The sequence below is a fragment of the Schistocerca cancellata genome, chromosome 3 (assembly GCF_023864275.1).
Source record: "Schistocerca cancellata isolate TAMUIC-IGC-003103 chromosome 3, iqSchCanc2.1, whole genome shotgun sequence".
Classification (NCBI taxonomy): domain Eukaryota; kingdom Metazoa; phylum Arthropoda; class Insecta; order Orthoptera; family Acrididae; genus Schistocerca; species Schistocerca cancellata.
The window spans coordinates 856006651-856027999 of NC_064628.1; the positions used below are offsets into that span (position 1 = coordinate 856006651).

The window sequence follows — 21349 nt, forward strand, 5'->3', positions numbered from 1 at the left end:
ATACTAGGTTATCCACACCAAATTTCCGTGGACTTATATTACAGTGATTTTAAGGGAAGCAGTGGTTCGCTGCGTAACTTCAAATTGTGCCGCGGAACTGGAAGACGTAATATGACGGAATTTCAAACAATCAACTTGACGATGTGGAATCGGCCCAGAAATTTATAGATGAGGTAAACAAACATCATACTTCATTCAGTAAGGAATTTTTTCCCAGTTTCGACAAATCGGGATTTGAAGAGGAAATGCATTTGAAAGGAACCCTGGAAATTAGAGGCACCAAGGGAGTTGTATCAATATCAACGAACATCAAAGCCTTGCATTTTGTATACAATTTTTGTGTCTGTTAATGTGGATGATAAATTTGCTGGAAAGTTATTTACTGTGCTTCGAGAATTTGAGGTGCTCTGGCACATACGATTCCTCCTCATGTGGGTGATCTTGGAAGGGCAGTAGTGAATATTTAGGTCACAGCAAGCAAGAGTGGGAAAATGGGCTTAAGGAAAATACATCTACTGTATGAGTACTACTTTTGGGCCATAGCTGATCAAAATAACTTGCTTCTGCTTGATTCTTGGTCTCTGTATAAGAATCATACTTCTTTAAGGCATACTATCACTCCTGAGAAGTGCGTGACATTGCAGATCACACCACCTGGAACAACATGACAAATTCAGCCTCTGGATGTTTGTTTTTTTCCGTGCCTGAACCACATATTATCGCACTATGTCTAACTATGCATTAAAGTTTAGCCAGTTTCACATAAGCTGTAAGGCAGACAGTTTCGCATTCGATTGCATACCATTACATTCCATCAGTTCTCATCACCCCGTAACACCAGTATGATTCTATATGCATTCCTTTCTGAACGTCGTCCATGGTTTGTAACTCCCAAGCAGTCCGGTTCGATCTTGATGATGTGAACATTTGTGATCGTGGAACGCCATTTTCCATTCTGTGTTCATGGTGCAAGTTAATGATTTGTTCTGACAATTTCTTGAATGTCGACGGTGTCCTTTTTGTGAAGTGTAATACATACATCCCATAGAAGGTTGATCTCTGCAACTTCTGGAGAGTAATTTTATGTGATCCTCCTGATGTACACGGTGAGTCATTAGCTGTCACTATTTGTCACGTCATAATTATTGACACACGACTTTCAAATTAGTCTTACCAAAGATTTAACCTGCGACCTCGCACTAAAGGGGTTCTTGTTAGAGAAAATTAAAGTGTGACCAAAAAAAAAAAAAAAAAAAAAAAAAACAGGTGCAACAGGTACGAGATAACAGAAAACAGACTGTTACGTAACTTTATTTTATAGTATGAATGAAGGCAATGAGTAAGTCGTGTCACTTTCATTAGGAAGCGGTTGTTTCTGCCTCGTTAGCGATCGTTATTTCATAGGTAGAACAGTTTATTTGGTAGGTGTGAAATTTTAATTCGTTGCTTTGGTCACATTGTTGCGCGCATTTGGTGTGTAAGACTGTGGGAAAGACACCCGTGAACTGCATCGGTTGTAGATTCTTAAGCGTTGCTTTTTTTAATTAATTTTGATATCTACTAGTCATGTTAGTAATATTTTTAGATGGCTGAGGTGTGGAATATTACGAAAAAAACGAAAGGTGACACCTGTGGACAGAATTATCTGTGTACGTACGTCTGTTTAATTTTGCTTTCCAAGATGTATATTGGGTAGAGTTTTCAGGTAATCTACAGTACCTTGTAGCTGGCAAGATGTAGATTAATGGCGGCAGAGAGTACGAGCTGACCGTGCATTCTCTTCTGTTAAACTTCTGTGTCATGAGACGCACTATCACTTTAAGCTTTCCTGTCAGAATCATTACTGCCAATTGGTGCCCTCATGAATGTAGGTTGCTGCCCCAAAAGACGCGAGGATTCGAAGAGTTGTGTTTCCCTTATTTACCCACCACACTACACCTACTGCAGACTCGAAACATTGGCGCCCCGATATTTTAAATAATGGCAGACATTTCACAGTTCGTATAGAAATTAATAGTAGACAGATGAATCATGATACCTCAAGAAGAAACATGTACATTACTATTATTTGAACGACGATTATGATGCTGTAATCAGATTTCCAGTATCTTCATTAGTTTAAAGATTTGTATCTGACGATGACTTATACAAGTAACACCCAGCAACGAATTTCCAAAATGTAAACGCTTCATCCGATTTTGTCGCTCGCCATATCTTTAGAAAGCTATTAGTGTAAACCTAATTTGGTATTAATTTCAGGCATGTAACTTGAATAGTACATGAGTTAATGGAGGTCAAAGCAGCCGATTATTATCGATAGCGTCAGGCCATAAGTACTACACAGTTACACGAAAAAACAGTAGCAGCATGCTTATAAATATATTTATTCATCTATGTCTTTGTTTATAACCGATCTATACTATTCATGAAGAAATTGGTTAAATATTTACTGTGTTTTAGAAAGCACAGAGACATTAGGCTCTTGGCTTACCTTTTGCTTCTTTTCTTTTGATATATGTTTATTTAATTGTTTATGTATTTAATAATGTGTGTCAGGGCGTGTTTATGGTCCAGCCGTAGGAATATTTATTTAATTTCAAGTTATTTAAATGAAAATCCAGTATTTGGTATATGTTTCATTATGATTGTGACTGTCCGTTGGCATGAAGACATGGCGCGAGGACGCTAGCAAATTAGAGCGGTCGTGAATCGGGAGACTGGATGGAAGCGAATTTCCGGAGAGGACACGGGGCGGTTGTGGACAGTACGGGACAGAACACACGGGAGTGAGTGCTGGATGCGGACAGTACAGCGCGACGGACGCACAGTCGGTGGAAAGACTTGGACAGCGGAGCAGTTAGCGCGTGGTCGCGGCAGATAGAGAAACTTCGCAGTGCCGACTTGTGCACTTGTGAGAATTCCGTGGCTTCTACAGTGAAGACGTAGTGTGCGTTTTGAAGTGAATGAATCACGAACTGTGTTGTTGTTCATAACTAATTACGCCCTGTAGGAATCTATTGTTTCCCTGTTATTCAACTTATATTTTATTTAACTGCTGGACCATCGACACCAGTAAGTGTTTCGCAGAAATATACCACATTCTCAAAACTACTTCTACTATCGTACTCATCAATTAAAGTCGTTAAGATAGTACCTGCAGATTCTATTTAATTGCAATCTTTCATTTATAAATTTATATGTTACTTTCATAATTCGCAACTGCCGAGTGATAGAAACCTTTGACCATTCGATTCATGTGTGCATTCTTATCGTATACTGTAGACTCAGCAGTATTTGGCCTGTAATGCGGCAACTACGTATCCCAGCCCCTTGACAACGAAACCAGCCCAAACTTTAAAGATTTCAACGTTGAGTCGGAGGGTGAGTAGTTGTTTGAAAGCCTGCAATCGTTTACGCGAAAATGGTGTTTGGTAAAGGGAACCATTACCGAAAAATTTCTAAAAACGTCAGTTGATGATAGTTCGTTTATTGTATCCACTGTTTCTTGAGCATTATTTGCAATAACAGATGCTGCTTTCTCTCGAAAGTCCTAATAGCAAATAATAATATTTCACCTTTCTAGGCTCCACAGGAAAAACCAACAGAATGAGAATAAGAACTCATATTCGCCAGAAAACGACAGTTACAGTTTTTCCAATGTAGAACATTACCCACTATCGTCTACACAACAAAAAACTTGTAACACAACGTTAGGCGATGAAATTTTGCTTTTGTGATCGCAGTGGAACATAATATCCAGTACACCTAAAATCTAAAGGAATTAAAAGCTATATTAGCCAGTCCATAACGTCAGGTGTATTTTTCTTGTGCACAACGTACTGTATTATCGTTACCGTCCATCCACCCCTCCCAAAATGGTGCTTGGTAAGATTAGATTGGATTTACTTTCATTCCAATTGATCTGTAGAGAGGAGGTTCTCCAGGATGTGGAACATGTCAGAAAAACAACAATATAGTGCTCAGAGTCTTTTGAAAAACAATACATGACAAATATTTACAACTAAAACAAATAAGCTAATGTACCATTCCACGGGTCCCAAGTGGAATGATCGTCATTTTTTAATGAACAATACATGAAAGTCATTTTACAAATACTAATGCACTGAAATTAAAATAAAAAGTTTTTTATTTATTTATAAGGTAATAAAATGCTATACAACTAATATAAATCTTATTTACAATGAACACATTAATGCACTGAAATGGTGCAGAAGTTAGATTGTACTTAAACACACACACACACACACACACACACACACACACACACACACATATTTACAATGAACACATTCCATGAATTGAGCTGTGGGTTTGAAAAAGTGATATATTTTTAATGACAAATTTCATTAAGGAATAAATATATTGAGAAGCAGTAGTTAGTATTACTAGTTCCCTAAACATGCTTCTACAGGATGTTCTTGAGTTAACACCACATATAACTCTTACTGCACGTTTTTGTGCCCAGAAAACTTCAGCTTGGCTTGATGAATTACCCCAAAAAATAATCCCATATGATATTATGGAATGAAAGTAAGCATAGTATGCCAGATTTTTCATTTTTATATCCCCTATGTCTGACAAAATTCGCATTGCAAACAGAGTTTTGTTAAGACTCTTCAGCAGTTCTGTGGTGTGCTCCTCCCAGTTGAATTTATTATCAAGCTGTAATCCCAAGAATTTAACACTGTCCACTTCTTCTATCTTCTTGACATCGTATCTTAGACATATACTCGTGGGACACCCCTTACAAGTTCTGAACTGCATGTAGTGTGTTTTTTCAAAGTTTAGTGACAAAGAATTGGCTAGGAACCAGTGATTAATGTCCACAAATATTTTATTAGCTGATCTTTCTAAGACTACGCTTGATTTGCTGTTTATTGCAATGTTTGTATCATCAGCAAACAAAACGAACTTGGCATCTGGTAATGTTACTGATGAAAGGTCATTGATATACACAAGAAAAGGTAAGGGCCCTAAAATGGAGCCTTGTTGGACCCCACATGTAATTGGTTCCCAGTTGGATGATGCCTGACAGCTTGATACATGTCTCTTTCCTAAAAACACCCTTTGTTTCCTGCCAGAGATATAAGATTTGAACCATTTTGCAGGATTTCCTGTTATACTATAATACTCTAATTTACTTAAAAGGATATTGTGATTTACACAGTCAAATGCCTTTGACAAATCACAAAATATACCAGTTGCCTGCAATTTTTTGTCTAATGAATTAAGTACATTTTCACCTTAAGTGTAGATAGCCTTGTCAATATCAGAACCTTTTAGAAATCCAAACTGTGACTTTGACAGTATGTTATTCGAGATAAGATGGTTATAAAGCTGACTGTACATTACTTTTTCAAAAATTTTTGAGACTGCTGGCAACAGTGAAATTGGACGGAAATTTGATGCTATTTCTTTATCTCCCTTCTTAAACAGTGACTTAACTTCAGCATATTTCAGGCATTCAGGAAATATTCCACTGATAAATGACTGCTTACACAGATAGATTAATATGTTACATAGCTCAGAATCACATTCTTTAATTAACTTTGTTGATATTTCATCATACCCACTAGATGTTTTTGATTTTAAAGATTTTATGATGGACATTATTTCTGTTGGGGTAGTGAGGGTCAAATTCATATTATGGAAGTTGCTTGAAATTTCTGGTCTGAGGTATTCCATAGCAGCATCTACCAAACCTGACAACCCCATCTTTTCGGTAACAGTTATAAAATGTTTATTAAAAAGTTCTGCAACACTATACATATCTGTCACCAATGTATGATTTACTCTTAATGCTATTTGTTCCTCTTCATGTCTCGTTCTACCGGTCTCCTCCTTCACTATATCCCATATTGTCTTTATTTTGTTATCTGATATGACTATCTTTTCCTTGTAATATATTTGCTTTGACATCCATATTACGGTCTTTAATATTTTGCAGTATTTCTTGTAATGTGGTACAGCATCAACATCGGAACTGTTTCGGATTGACAGATACAGTTTTCTTTTTGTTTTACAAGATACCCCTATTCCTGGAGTAATCCATGGGTTTTTTGTAGACTTTGCTCTAACCTTGGTAAGTTTTGGGGGAAAACAATGTTCGAATAAGGTAAGCCAAGGTGAACTGTTCCCGAAAAACTTTTACAAATTTCAGGTGATGAGACTTCGTTTTTTGTACCCACCAAACCTTGAACATTATTTGGAATGACAGATGCAGCCCCCACATCGCATCATCAAAATTCAGCTCCTTTTACTTAGAATAGAGTGGTTTAAGAACTCAAAATTATAGTTCACAGCAAGTGAGCAAAAATGTTTTTAAGTTCCGCTTACAAATACTTTCAAATATAGCTAAACAAAAATAAGTTATTGATTTTGCTGTGGAACTAGCTCTAACTTCTACATCTACATCTACATTTATACTCCGCAAGCCACCCAACGGTGTGTGGCGGAGGGCACATGTCTTTTTTCTGTAAAACTTCCAATTACGAGATAAAGGTCACTAGAAAATTGCGAATGTTCAATAGACAAATTTTAATGCACAAACTACTCGCAACAGCCTTATCGAAATCAGAAAATACATCAAATTAAGCCAATAATACCTTTTCAAATTCTTTATGTAATTATGTTTCACCATTTTAGGGCCTCAGAGTACAGCAAATGGACTAACATTAGGAATGGTGCAGATATGTTCGACGCCATGCATACATTATGCAATTGCTAACACTACTGGACGAGAATAATGTTAAGTACCTCCCACTGCAATGGGCTTTTCGAAAGAAGGGGTGTGTGACTTAAGAAGGAGTCGAGGAATGTAACTGAGCAGAAAAATACTGAGCTGTGGTGGAGAGACGCATGTGCATTGGTTTAGAAACTCTCTGAGTGACCCATTCCCAAGAAAATGGGAGGTATAGCTTAAGGATGAGTTAAGAAATGTGGTTGGACAGGTATATGCTGAGCTGTTATTGGGAGAGCTAAATATGTGTGAGGCTTAGAAACCCTCTCGTTGACCTGTTTCCAAAAAGGGGGGTGTGGTTTGCAAAGGGAGCATAGTATAATAAGGGAGGAGGAGAGGGTGTGGGTAGGAGAATGGGGCATGGCTTATGAGGGGCGTTGCTTAGGAGGGGGGGGGGGGCAGGATATGACGACGTAATGCATTTGTCTCTCCATGTAGGCGACCTGACAGGCAAAGGTCAAATCTGATTGGAAGTCACTATTGCATTCCTACTGATATATATCTGTTATTGATTTAAGAGATCGCATTTTCTCAGCTTCTGTTAAATAAAAATCACATGGACTATATCTAAATATATATCTTACTTGGGGATAGTGGCGCTCTTCCACTCATCAAGAGTTAAGTTGGTGAACTCTCTGCCAGGGACGTGGCACCAGTGATCAGGAGTTTGCATAGCGAAATTGTACATTTGCACGCTCATCACATTGACGATTGTGCCAAAGCAAATGAAAACAGTGTTTAATCTCTTCTGGAACTTTCCTCTAGAACCAATGACATCCATGATGTCCTCGAAAGCTGGTAAAACCTCTCGATCCTGATGGTATTCATTGATCTGGTTGACAGTCTGTAACCGAAGAAGGTGTTATTCATTACACAAATCACTGGCCAATTTACCTATTTGTTCAATAATCGAGGGTGGGTATAACATAGACACAACTTAATTTATTCTGCCTAAAATCGTCTGTAAACAGGTAAAAATGTGACAAAATTTCATGTATTAACATGCATTTATGATAAAGATAAGAATGAATTACAAGAGACTGAAATATGTGAGTTACATAGTGATCTTGTTGAATAGTCTGTAATTATATGAAAAGTATTATACATTTAGCTACACGCATCTAGAGAATGTCAAACCGAAGCAATTGCTATGGAGCATGAACTGTACAATCTGCCCATTGTTGTGTGGCAAGTGAAAACGTTTGCTCATATGCATCCAAGTCAGAAGGAATATTACATCTTACTTCCGATGGTCACAGGAACTGCAGTACCGTATTTGTACACTGACACCGAGCAAACGACTTTCAGTTAAAATGCCTGTTCTGTATGGGAATATACGTAATGGATGTAAAAGATGTAAAAGTGGCAGTTGTAGACACTTGGCTGACGACATATGGAAGTTTTAGTCTGACCGTGAAGCGTGTTTGGATAACCTAATAATAAAGGGTCCGTTCACGATAACCGAAAAATCTGCTTTCGAGCCACTCCATTATACACCGGATGGTTGTCCATATTCACAACTGTGAATACATTTCATGTATTTCATAACAGCTGTATTTGCCACAGTGCCCGTGCCTTTGGAAATGCAATATCGTCGTGACGTACCAGATGGATCCTCTCCATCTGTTACGTTTTTCTAGCCCCCTAAATAACAAACTTTTTTATTTTCATGTTATTTCCAATTTATTTATCCGTTGACATGCAATAACTATAGTAAAACCTAACGCTTCTATTTAGACTTAATTTCACTTCAATTAATTATTCAGATCCTCATTTAAAGTGTTTTGATTACATTTTTGTAATTGGGTTTCATTAGGACATTGTTAATTAAAAGTTACAGTTAATTCCAGTTAGTATTATCCTACGAGCGAATAATTATATTTGAGAAACGTGACCTAAGCCACCTGAAAGATTAGCATTCTCAAGTTCCAGTAAATACTTTAAATTATGTACAATTTATTATCTCCATATAAATTAACTTGAAAGCTCATAGCAAGTACTATTTTACAGAGCAGATGTTGTAATAACTACTGTTAGATTCCGGACGTCAGCTATACGGATTGATCAGGAACAATGCGCAAAGCTATTAAGAATCTTGCAGGGTTGGTGGTGCTGAGTAACAATTGGCAAGAAAAGAATTCGATACGTTCCCCGTTTCCGAGTTGATTAGCATTGAAGTTAGCCAACCAGGCCGTTGCGCCAACAAATTCATGTGGCCTGCATTAAACGGTGTTACAAAACATGTCCTTCGTTACTTTCTTGTAGCCGAATAAGGGAGCGATACAAGAATTGCACTTTTGATGGTAATGAGGATCGAATCCGAGCGAAAGGCTGAGAATTCTCCTGTTCTGTCGTCTACGCCTTGAGAACAGTTGACACTAATTGTGTCTGGTCGGCCACTTTAGTTTGCGTTCGCAGCAGCCTGATTGGCAAACTTCAGTGCTAATTAACTTGGCACTCCATAGAGAATTTTTTATTTCTTTCTCAGCACAACCTACCCTGCAACACGCTTACAGGTTCTTCACACTGTTTCTGACCACACTGCATAGTTTTGTTGCCTTAATTTCGTACTACAATATGACCTACAGCATTGATTAGTCAATGCACTAATTAATGATTTCATGAAATTTACCTTAATTGGAAATATGGCACTCACATATGTAACCGAGGAGATTCACAGATGGAAGAAAAATAGTGTCGTTTTGTAGGGGACATCCTGAGATATCAAGGGATCACCAATTTAGTACTGGAGGAAAGCGTGGGGTAAAGATCGTAGAGGGAGACCAGGAGATGAATACAGTAAGAAGATTCAGAAGGATTTTGAAGAGGCTTGGACAGGAAAGAGTAGCATGGAGAGCTGCATTAAACCAGTATTTGGACTGAAGACCAAAACAACAACATAGTTTTCAAAGTAACGGTTTTCTCTTACGCCAGTCTGTAAGTATTGGGACGTCACTCAGAATTGGCAGTCGATAGTTGAAAAGTACTCGAGTAATGTCTACGTTCGAGTGCACCCTCAGTGTTGGTTCACCCCACAGTCATGTGCATTCTGTACGCAACAATAAGTGCACATCTAACTGCGAAACTCAGAAATTGTAATACGTCATTATTTTAAGGTGAAATCTGTAATCTACATTAATGCACTTTTTAATAGAGCCGTGATGTGATCAATAAGTACCGTGAACTAAACTACTGTTGGACTCAGCGATATATGTGATGGGCCCACTTAAATGAACCATAGGAGTGTAATTGTCTTTAACAGGAACTGTAATAATAGAGAAGTGTAATATTCTCGTCTAAACAATCTAACATTCAACTTCATTACTGGATAGTGACTGTTATCAATGTCGGTTGTGTCCTGGATAACTGTACTAACAATTTTTGGTAGCGTAACAAACTGCTCACCCTACTTAGTAACTGAACTCCAAGTGAAATACATTGTAGTCACCCTACTTAGTAACTGTACTTCACATGGAATACATCGTATATGTTATCTAAAGTTTGAATGGTACATCCTCGAATAAACACCATCTAGCAATGCTATAAACATCCAGCTTCAAGGTGATGAAAATTTTTGCTCCCTGGGAGAGACGCAAGCTCTAAGTAATAGAATTACTAGTGTGTTGGTCTTGACAGATAACCATAACTATTACTTCTGCTCCTCAGTAGGATATTTAGCGTCTTTTGTGCTGTGTTGTATTTATTACAGAGGTTCAACTGAGCCATATTCTATTTGCCATCCGCAAATCCCATAGAAGCTACGGGCGATCATGCAGGTATTATTTATGGCCAAATGTGTAATTCGCCGAGCCAGCTTAATAACTATCTCGAACTTTGCTTGAAATACTTTCTTCAATCATTCAAGCATAATTTATTGTGTCCTACATGCCACGTACAATCATTGGTTCAGCTGTTGTGTGTTCATTTTAACCCATAGATACTGTGAATGCTGACAAGACCACCATTAGTATGGAGGGATGTCTCACACCTCCTTTTTATTTTTTATGTATAAAACCTCTGTTTTGGTGAATATATATTTTCATGACCTTTCTGTCGTTTGTTACACTTCTTGGAAACAAATTTTATGAAAATTTGCGTTTTTTAACCAAGCAGAATTTAAAACACTTTGAATACTAGAACACATTAAAATTGGCATCTTATTTTAATTTTATGTATTACTAAAATAACAACACATCGTTACCCCTCTATTCACCCGCCAATTATCATCAGGGAGACAGTATTACACATTCGCAACATAACTGAACTGAAAAACGCATTTCAATTATGACAAATTGTATTTGGAATCATTTGGAGTTTACTAATATCATTTCAACCTTAGGGCGATTATTCCACCACATAATACTGCCAAGGCTGAAATTATGCCAATTTTATTTTAAAAATCAAGAATAAAGTAATTACCTTCCGTATTCTTCTGAGGAACTGAACTGGATTGTAATTGCTTTCAGCCCGCATGCGTTTCATACAGAACCTCCATAATTCTTTAAGCAAACCGGAACACCACAATGTTGACGCGGATATCTCGTTTTTACGTCAAACAAGGACAACAAAGGGTTGATGTTTTCCGTTTCTCCAAAAAAAAATATTTCTGTATTTGAGGCTCATATCTCGATAACAGCAAGTTTTCTCCGAGACTTCCGGAATTTTTTGAAGACGAGGTAGCTGCAAGAGGATATTGCGATGCCTTGTTCTTATATTAGTTAGCGAGTTCTGTTTTCTCCATCGAAAACATATTTGTGTTCTTACCGAAGAAGTACGCTTCTCAGTCATCACCACGTATCACTTCTTCATAACCTTCAGTTTCCTTCTCCAAATTAGTACGCGATCACTTAATACTAGAAATCAGGGTCATTATCACTTTCATCAAACTCCTCATCTGACAATTCACTGAGGCGTTCTTGAATACACACATCCATGTTTCATCGAAAACGCTATGTAGAAGATTAGCTTTTCTCACCATGGAGAAACTGTAAGGTTCGACAAAAACACGGCACGCGAACACTATGGCACATCTATGAGTCCTCTCAAGGGCTAAAAATAAGAAACAAATCGCAGCAACAATGCCAGATTTCTAGCATGTGTCACTTGCCATCCAATAGGAAAGTACACATAAGAGTATACTTCACCTCACAGGGATGTTTGAAGTATCACAAGACAAAAAACAGTAGCGATCTAAGAGACCATCCATACTAGTTAAGGGTGTGACCTGCTGACAGTCTGCCCTCGCTCTCTATAGCCAATGCAGATCATTGTAGAGGAACGATGTGTTGACTGTTGAAGACAGCTGAAGGGCTTCACCTCCAATTAACATACACTCTCTGGCAGTGGCACCTAGCCAGTTAGGAAGTGTTCCACTTGTACTGTAGTTTCCAAAGGACTAACTTTTCTAACGTATCATTGTAAGGTGGCGTGCTCTCCTGACCTTCATTTCTTATATATTCCGACCTCACCATCGTATTCTGCGTATCAAGACGTTTCATTCGAGCCCAAACTCGATAGGGTAGAGTCAGTTTTACATATTTCCATTTAATCAATATGCAAATCTAATAAATAAATCGCAAGTGCTCTCTGAGATTAAAAAGTCGACGCTGGCGTACACAAACATTCAAGACACGACGGCCACAGGGTTTTTTTTTCGGCGGAGGCAACTAGCCCGCTGGAAAGTATGTAGAAGGGTGCGTTAGCACGCAACTGTGCCAGCCAGTCGACCGCCCAGGGACCAAAACAGTTCTTTACCAGAGAAAAGGGATAAAGCCCCTGCACCTGTGCATCTAGTGTCAAAAGTGATATCCCCTTACCCTTACATCTAAAAGACTGCCCGTTATGTTTGGTGGCAACATCTGCAACAAGTTACGTCTCTGTACCTAGCTGGACTGGTGGGAGACGCCACCAAGCCATAGCCCATACAATAAAGTTGTAGCCCGAATAGCAGAGTCTACTACGAACAGCTGCAAGAGAATGATATATATATTCGTTTTGAGAACTGCAACAACACTTAGGCGTTGGCATAGAGACAGACACTGAGCTGACAGAAGTCATAAGACACCTTCTAATCTCCTAGTATCTTGTCAGGCTCCTTTAGTCCGGTGTAGTGCAGCAACTGGACGTGGCATGGACTCAACAAGTTGTTGGAAGTCACCTGCAGAAACAGTGAGCCATGCTGCGTCTATAGCTATCCATAACTGCGAAGGTGTTGAAGGTGAAGAATTTTGCGCACGAACTGACATTTCGATTACATTGCAAAGATGTTCGATTGGAATTAGGTTGGAATATCGGACCGACTAAATCATTCCTCAAACTATCCAGAACTTTCTTCACACCAATCGCAAGGAATAGTGATCCATAAAAATTCTATAGTTCTTTTGGTACATGACGTCCATAAGTGGCTGCAAACGGCCTCCAAGTAGCCTAACACACCGAGGATCCAGCCCATTCCGTGCAAACTCAGCCCACACCATTATGTAGCCACCACCAGGTTGCACAGTGCCTTGTTGATGTCAACTTGGCTCCATGGCTTCGTGGGGTCTGCACCACAATTGAAATCTACCGTCAGATTGAAACGTCTTACGTTATTTGATTTACAAACAGCTGAGTAAAACTGAATTTCTCTCTTTACTTATTCTGACCGTCACTAAACTGACACTCAATTTTTTTTAGCGCAACGCAGTCTGACTTTCAATAATCCCTACAAAAGAATGGTCCTGACTAACAATAACCTATACCTTTCATGAATCACTTACCTCACAAAAATCTTAGTTACTCTAACTACTGCAATACACCGAGCGCCAATACTGCCAGCTAAATAAAAGATTCCAACTACTGAAGGCACTAGCTACTGATAGGCATAGTTAGCAAATGAAAGATTTTGATAGAGAACAAACTGAGTATTTACCTTAATAGTGTTCGATAGTCATCATATATACATATATATATATGTTCATGACATCCAATCTTACAAATTTCCTTTTTCTGATGGGCACCCGTCCACATCGTCCGCTCCCACATCTCTCTCCCCACATCCACCACTGCGGCGGCTCACCTCCAACTGCCCAACGCTACGTGCTGTTCACATCCAACTGCCCAACACTACACAAGCGAATATTCCAACAACGAGTCCAACCAGCCACAGACTGCACACAGCACAGTCAGTGATTTTCATACAGAGCACTACGTGGCGTTACCAACATACAAACCCAAACAGCCCACTTACAAGCTCTTACCAACTCAAATGCGGACACATATGACCAGGCCATGGTTCTACAGCAGTCTAGACCACAACCGAGGCGCTGCAGATGATGTCATGCTGTTAGAAAGAGCATTCGAGTCGGTCGTCTCCTGCCATAGTCCATTAACATAAAATTTTACCACACTGTCCTAACAGATACAGTCTGCTTTCTGCGGTTATTTCACTCAGTGTTGACAACTCTACGCAAACGTCGCTGCCCTCAATCGTTAAATGGAGGCCGTCGGCCACTACATTGTCCATGGTGAGAAGTAATCCCTCAGATTTGGCCTTCTTGGCTAACTCTTGACACTGTCGATTCGGAAATATTAAATTCCCTAACTATTTCCAAAATGGAATGTCCCATGCGTCTAGCTCCAGCTATCATTTCGCGTTCAAAGTCTGTCAGTTTTCGTCGTGAGGGCACAATCACACCGGTAATATTTTCACAGTAATCACCTGAGTTCCACAGATGCACAGATGCACTGTCCTTTTATACCTTGTGTACGCAACACTGCCGTCATCTGTATACACTTTTATTTAATCGTATGGCTACGACCCCCCGTCGGGCAGACCGTTAGCCAGGTGCCGGTGTTTAAATGTGACGCCACTTCGGCGACCTGCAGTCGATGAGGATGGTAGGATGGTTGTGAGGCAGCACAACACCCAGTCCCTGGGCGGACAGAATTCCACGACCCGGCCGGGAACCGAACCCGGGCCCAGAGGATTGACAATTCGTCACGCTGACCATTCAGCTACTGGGGGCGGACGTCTGTATACACTGATCAGCCAGAACATTATAACTACCTACCTAAAAGCTGGTACATCCGCCACTGGCATGGATAACAGTGGCGACGCATCATGCGTGGTAACAACGAGGCCTTGGAAGGAAGCTGGAGGGAGTTGCCACCACATCTGCACACACAAGTCACCTAATCCCCATAAATTATGGCGAGGGGGCGTTGATCTCTGATGTCACGTTCAATCACATCCCTGATGTGTTCGATCGGGTTCAGATCTGGCGTGCAGGGTGGCAAGCACATCAATTGGAACTCGTCACTATGCTCCTCGAACCAGTCTATCACACTCCTGGCCTTTTGACATGGCGCATTATCTTGATGAAAGGTGCCACTGCCGTCGGGAAACACGCAGCTGCTGCAGTACTGGAAAAGTATGTTCCGTGTTACTAATCAGACAGTGCCATAATAAGCACAAGTAATGAAATATTCCGGGCTATTATACCGTGTTCGAAAGGATTTTCCTTCAAACCCAACGTTTCGCCCCCATTTGCGGAGGAGATTTTGAAGGGGCATCGTACCTACTTTTCTTGAAAGTCCGATTCACACCGTGGCTCGCTACTGACTGCAGCAAAATTCCACTTCCGCGCAGTGGCGTGACGTCACGTGTTTTGAATGAGCGACCGCAACAGGCCGTTGTCAACTGGCATCGTGCGCTGCTGCTAACACCTCAGGGTGTATGACTGGTACACCTCTTCTTCAGCACCAGAATCCCCATGTCATTCAGTTTCATGCCCTCCTCCCTCCTGTTGAAACTGCTGGGGTGTTTCACAATCTCTATGGCCTACCTGTATAATCTTCCATTGTATCTGCTTGTGGCTACCAGTACTTGAGTCCTACCAAAGCGAATGTGGTGGTCTCCTGGCTGCAAAGCATTTTTCGCAGTAGCTGATCTGTCAATCGCCCCTCTTCTGCAGCCGCTCTTGTGCTCACTAGCCGCTTTGCGACCGTTCTTTTCATAGTATCCGCGTACATCTCCCCACAACTACACAGAATCCTCTAAATTCATGCTTCTTCCAGCAGTTGGCGAGCATCCTTGGACAATTTTAGGGGACCTTGTATCTTCCGAATGGGCTTGTATGTCACCGCGATCTTCCGCTTCTTCAAGTTCTCCCTATGCTGTCAGTAACGTCCTCAATTAAAGGCAGGAAAACTTTTGATTTCACCGGCTCTTGTGCATCGCTACGGTTTTGACGCAGTGATCTTTAAGTTCTTTTCACCTCAGCGAACGAATAACAATTCTTGTGCAATGCACTGATGAAATGTTTTAATTTTGTGTCAAGCAGCTCTGGTTTGCAGATTTTGCTTGCTCTACCTGCCAACGTTTATAGGATGTCTCGCTATTGTTTTGGATGGTGGTTCAAATCCATGTGTAGGTAATGAGCTGTGTGCATCTGATTTCGGTAAACCGTGTTGCCCAACCTACCATCTTTCTTGACAACTAGCACATCCAGAAAATTCAATCCTCCTCCTGCCATCTTCCTCTTCCATGGTAGACAGAATATTCGGATTGATCCCGTTGATACTATTGTGAAAACGATCCAGTTCCTCCCTGCCATGTCACTACAAAACAAATGAATTACCCACATACCAGAACCAGATATTCGATTTCTTGTTCGCCTTTAACAGTTCCTGCTCCTCGAATTTTTCCATGAAGAAGTTTGCTGTAACTGTTCGTAAGGGGCTCCCCATAGCGACACTATCCTTCTATTCAAAGAACTCACCACTCCATTTGAAATACAGGGTTGTGCAGCAATATTTAAATAGTTTCGCAGCGTCGAGAGGAAAAATCTGATTCAGGTGTTGCAACACTTCATTGGGCGAAACCGTAGTGAATAGCGAAACCACATCAAAACTAATATATCCTCCAAATGTACCACTGTGCCGTTTAATTTGATACAGTGTGCCGAATTCTTGATATACGAATCCAATCGGCCCAAAATGTTGAGAACTTTTCAATCGAATAGGTAAGCGAACCAAACGCGCTCACTATAGGCCTTGGAGAAACATGTTCTTTGTGCACTTCCTGCAATCCTTAAACACTTGGTAGTAGCGCAATTGACCTGAACAGACTTTTCTGAAAGCTCTATTCTAGACTTCTTTATCAACCTCGTAAATATTCTAAGAGTGTTGTCAGTGGGGTCTTCATTCAGTTTCCTATATATTTCCTTGTAAGACGTCCACATTTTCGGTTCAAATGGTCCAAATGGCCCTGAGCACTATGGGACTTAACTTCTGTGGTTATCAGTCTCCTAGAACTTAGAACTTAGAACTCAGTTGATAACATTTTCACATATAGAGATATAGTTTTATTAATTACATATTCAATGTTTAAGTATTAATTGATTTATTGAGAGAAAAAGTAATTAAACTTGCTTATTGATTATAACTTGATTCTTGAGAGCTTTGGTAAATTAAATGTAGTATGGAAGAGAATATCATTTTAGGTTAAATCCCAAACTGGTCATTAATATCAATTTATGTATTCTTGGAATGTCACAGTAACGCGTCTGATTACTTTGATATAGAGCCAGTATTAATAGCTACGTGGAATGTCTGTTTACCACCCTGAGCTTGAGAAGACAGTCAGAAAGTTATACTTTGTAGCATTCAAAATTAACAAATACAGCGACACATTACAATATGTCATTATCTTGCCGGGATAATGAATTAACAGCATTCTGATAGCGTCCCAGGATTTTCAGTTAACAGCATTCTGCTAGACGGGATAGAAAACAAATAGATAAAGAGGTAGACAAAAGCTAACACAAACTGGAGAAAATTAATTTTAACATCAAATGTGACTCACCTGAGTAGTTAAGTAAATAAGTAGTACATAAGTGTAGATAAGAGTGTATTTTGGTATGTTTATTGCTGGCGCAAAATTATTGTTGTATTGGGTTGTGTTGAGTTCTGTCTGAACTCCAAGAGCAGAAAAGATTGAGTGTAGAACTATGTGAATGATATTATGGGGTAGAGTCAAATCTTACAATCTGATGTTAACGTGTAGTCAAGTTCATAAAATTCAAGAACAACAACGTGTAGAAGAACGATCGAAAATGACAGACAACAATAGGTCAAGACAGAGCGAAATAATGGCCAACCTTGATAGGATCGAGTTGGACACGCAACATCGATGTGAACAACCCGAAACAGAGTACGTGGCAATACCAAATGAGACTGAAAATGCAACGCATGGCGTTCAATCAGATCAAAGTAATTGGCATGAGAATAGTGTTGCACATGATTCAGATGGAGAATCGGTAGACAGCAATTTACAATATGTAGAACTGAACATGATTATAATGAATCAGACAGTTTTACAATCATATGAAAGAACGAGTGTTAGTGCACATACACCGTGTTCGGAACAGAGGGAAACGGTGATACGAAAAGCGAGATGGGGAAGGATTGCATCACACGGCAACAGGTGAGAATGATGTAAGTGTAGAAAATGCTTACATATTTGTTATGTTCCAGCGTTTACTACAAACATCTCCAGAAACTAATAAAGGGCAAAAAGAATTAGCAGAGTGCTAAGAAGGACGTATAACACAGGGGCTGAAAGAAACTAATAGAGAAATACAGAAAACGATTGATAATATACAAGGACAATTAGATCAAATCCGAACTGAAGCGCAAGAAGCACAAGTCACGCTTCAAACGCTTATAACAGGGCACGCGCAAATGAGAACATATATCGACACTGTACAAGCAGATGTGAATACGTTACGTGAAGATACCAACAAAGTGTCAAGAAGGTAAAACAACAGGTCGAAGCTTTTGCCATCAGAGCGTCGACGAAAGGGAAACATGTCATTGCTGAGACGATGTCTCATAAAAGAACAACTAAAGATGCATTACGGAAATTCGATGCTCGTACAGTAAAGATACAAGAGAAAAACGAACATCAACTTCAAAGGCTCAGGTCGGAAATTTTGCCTTCAATTGAAAGTCGAGGAGACGCAGAAAGCGTTAGTGGGGAGTCGCAGACGACGACAGAATCCACGTTAATATCAGTAGATACTACTGTGAAGACGGCAAAGTCAACAGTCACCACTAACGCAACAGAAAACGAACGTGAAAGTACGTGTAACACACGACAGAAAGGCACATGTGAATGTCATTCTGAAAACACAAACAGAGATCGGGAAATTAATTCAAAACAGCACATTCCAGAACAGTACAGTAAGAGTAGGGAACAATGTGGTTTACAGCAAGGTTACATACGTCAAACATAGAGCGTGACGTACGCAGACCAAGCAATAGCACCATATTACGCAACACCACAACCAGTACCACGAGTACCGACAGGTTACTGCACGGTATCTCACGAGCCAGAATTACTTTCTAGACAAGATACAGAGCCGGTAGCAGCGGGTGTTAAGCATGCGTATTTCGCAAAGAAACCTGCAAGTGATTCTGAAGCACAAATGTCACACAACGAGCAGCCAAATTACACATGTCTGTGGAGATTTGATGCAAACCTAGGGCAGAATTTGAGTTTCCAAAACACAGAAGGTACATAGCAGAACGAAGTACGAAACGTTGATGGTAATCACTTTCTTACATTGCGCAAATATCAACGCTATAAGGAAGATACAAACAGTCTGCACCCTCGCACGTTCATAGATCAATTCAAAGTAGGGATACCAACACACTGTCCTGTGAAACATAAATTAGATTTCATTTGTGCACACATGGACGGAAATACAGCGGTAACTATGAAAATGATAGCGGAGACTTGTGATTCGTATGAATCGTTTCGTGCAGCCTTTATTGCTAGATATTGTTCACCGGAAGCACAAATGAGAATAAGGTATGGCCTATTGCAAAATGTCCCACTTGAAAACTCGCAAGAGAAAACCTCAGTCAAATTATTCGAGAATATGGCTAAACGAAATCAACATTTAGACAGTCCAATCCAAATATGCAAGACGAAATTACCTATAAGATATCAACATGCATTGATAGGACGTTGGGGTAACAATGTTGAAACATTCAAAGATATTTTTCGAGAGGTCAAATTCATGCATGAAAACGACGCTCAAAGACGTCTCGACTCAGGACAGAATAACTTTGAAAGGACAAGTAATAAGAATGACAGTACTGGCAGTAATGGTAGACAGGTAATGGGCTTGAATTCTGGGAGAAATGGCAATAATTACGTTGGTGGGAACAGTGTAAACACGTGTCCACAACGTAACGTATATGGCCTTAATAATAATAATAGTTGGAACAGGACAAACAGGGATGATAATCAGAATGGCAACTGGAGAACGCGGGGAAAACCGACATCCTGATTTCAATCAGCGATCGCCAGCTCTATGGAGAGAAAGCAGATGAGGGATTGGAGATGGAACGCAGCCACAACCAAACACGTCAGGAAATTACAGGAGAAATGAACCGCAGAGTGAGGTGAAATTACGACCATCAAATCCAGGGAAATGTACAGAATGACGAACATCCGGTATAGCAGGGGTTCGAGCAGATGATATACCTACTGTAGAGACGGACAACACCGTAAACTTAGCGATAAATAGGATAAGATACGATGGTCGGGAATCGAAACTGGAAATAGGGACGAGAAGGTTCGTCAGAAGTATCAGCACCCATATTTCAGATATGAAGGAAGTCACAATTGAAGTGTTCGGACGAGATAGAATGGACAGATGCGGACGACGAGAACGAACTCCTAGTTTTACCTATTCAAGAAATAAATGACAATGAGGAAGCGTTGAGGTGTATGGCTCAAACATTTGATTCTGAACAGACAAAAGACGATTCTGTGCAGGATGATATACATCCTAATGTAAGTCAGAATACACTTGATCAAGACGACAGGAGTAACCCACCAAATACATAGGTTCGAGAGAAAAAAGAGAAGTACAGGCATCTCCACCTAACCTAAAGGCCGGCCGCGGTGGTCTAGCGGTTCTGGCGCTGCAGTCCGGAACCGCGGGACTGCTACGGTCGCAGGTTCGAATCCTGCCTCGGGCATGGGTGTGTGTGATGTCCTTAGGTTAGTTAGATTTAAGTAGTTCTAAGTTCTAGGGGACGTATGACCTAAGATGTTGAGTCCCATAGTGCTCAGAGCCATTTGAACCTAACCTAAAGCTTAACACATTGCAAGATTTTCTAAGATCCTTCCATGGCACTTTAGAAGACAAACAGAAAGAGTCGGAAGCGCTATGAATACAGCAAATCGAACAGAATAGAGACGAACAAGTAGATCACAGAAAGTCCAATAATAGGGCACACATTTCGACTAGGGCGGAAAATGCATCAGACCGCGAAGTATGTGAACAGGCCGATAAATCAATCGTATATAATTGTGGTACATATAACGACATAGTACGGCAATATCACCAAGACTGTGTCATCATCAAGCCAAATACAGAAAACAGCGTCACCATTAAAGACGATTTACCTACAAAGATGAATCTGCCACCTTCAGTGGCAGACATCAAACATGAGGACGAATTATTGACTAAGCGTGCGAGTACAGACACATCTAATATAGAATTTAATGAAACCATAGAATCTAAGCGA

The 21349-nt window shown here is 40.1% G+C and overlaps 1 protein-coding gene across 1 annotated transcript in view; it reads right to left on the minus strand.

Annotated features, from left to right (window-relative positions):
• Window positions 1-21349, minus strand: part of LOC126176609 (solute carrier family 22 member 7-like) — a 726639-nt gene that overhangs the window by 677953 nt on the left and 27337 nt on the right. The window lies entirely within an intron of this gene.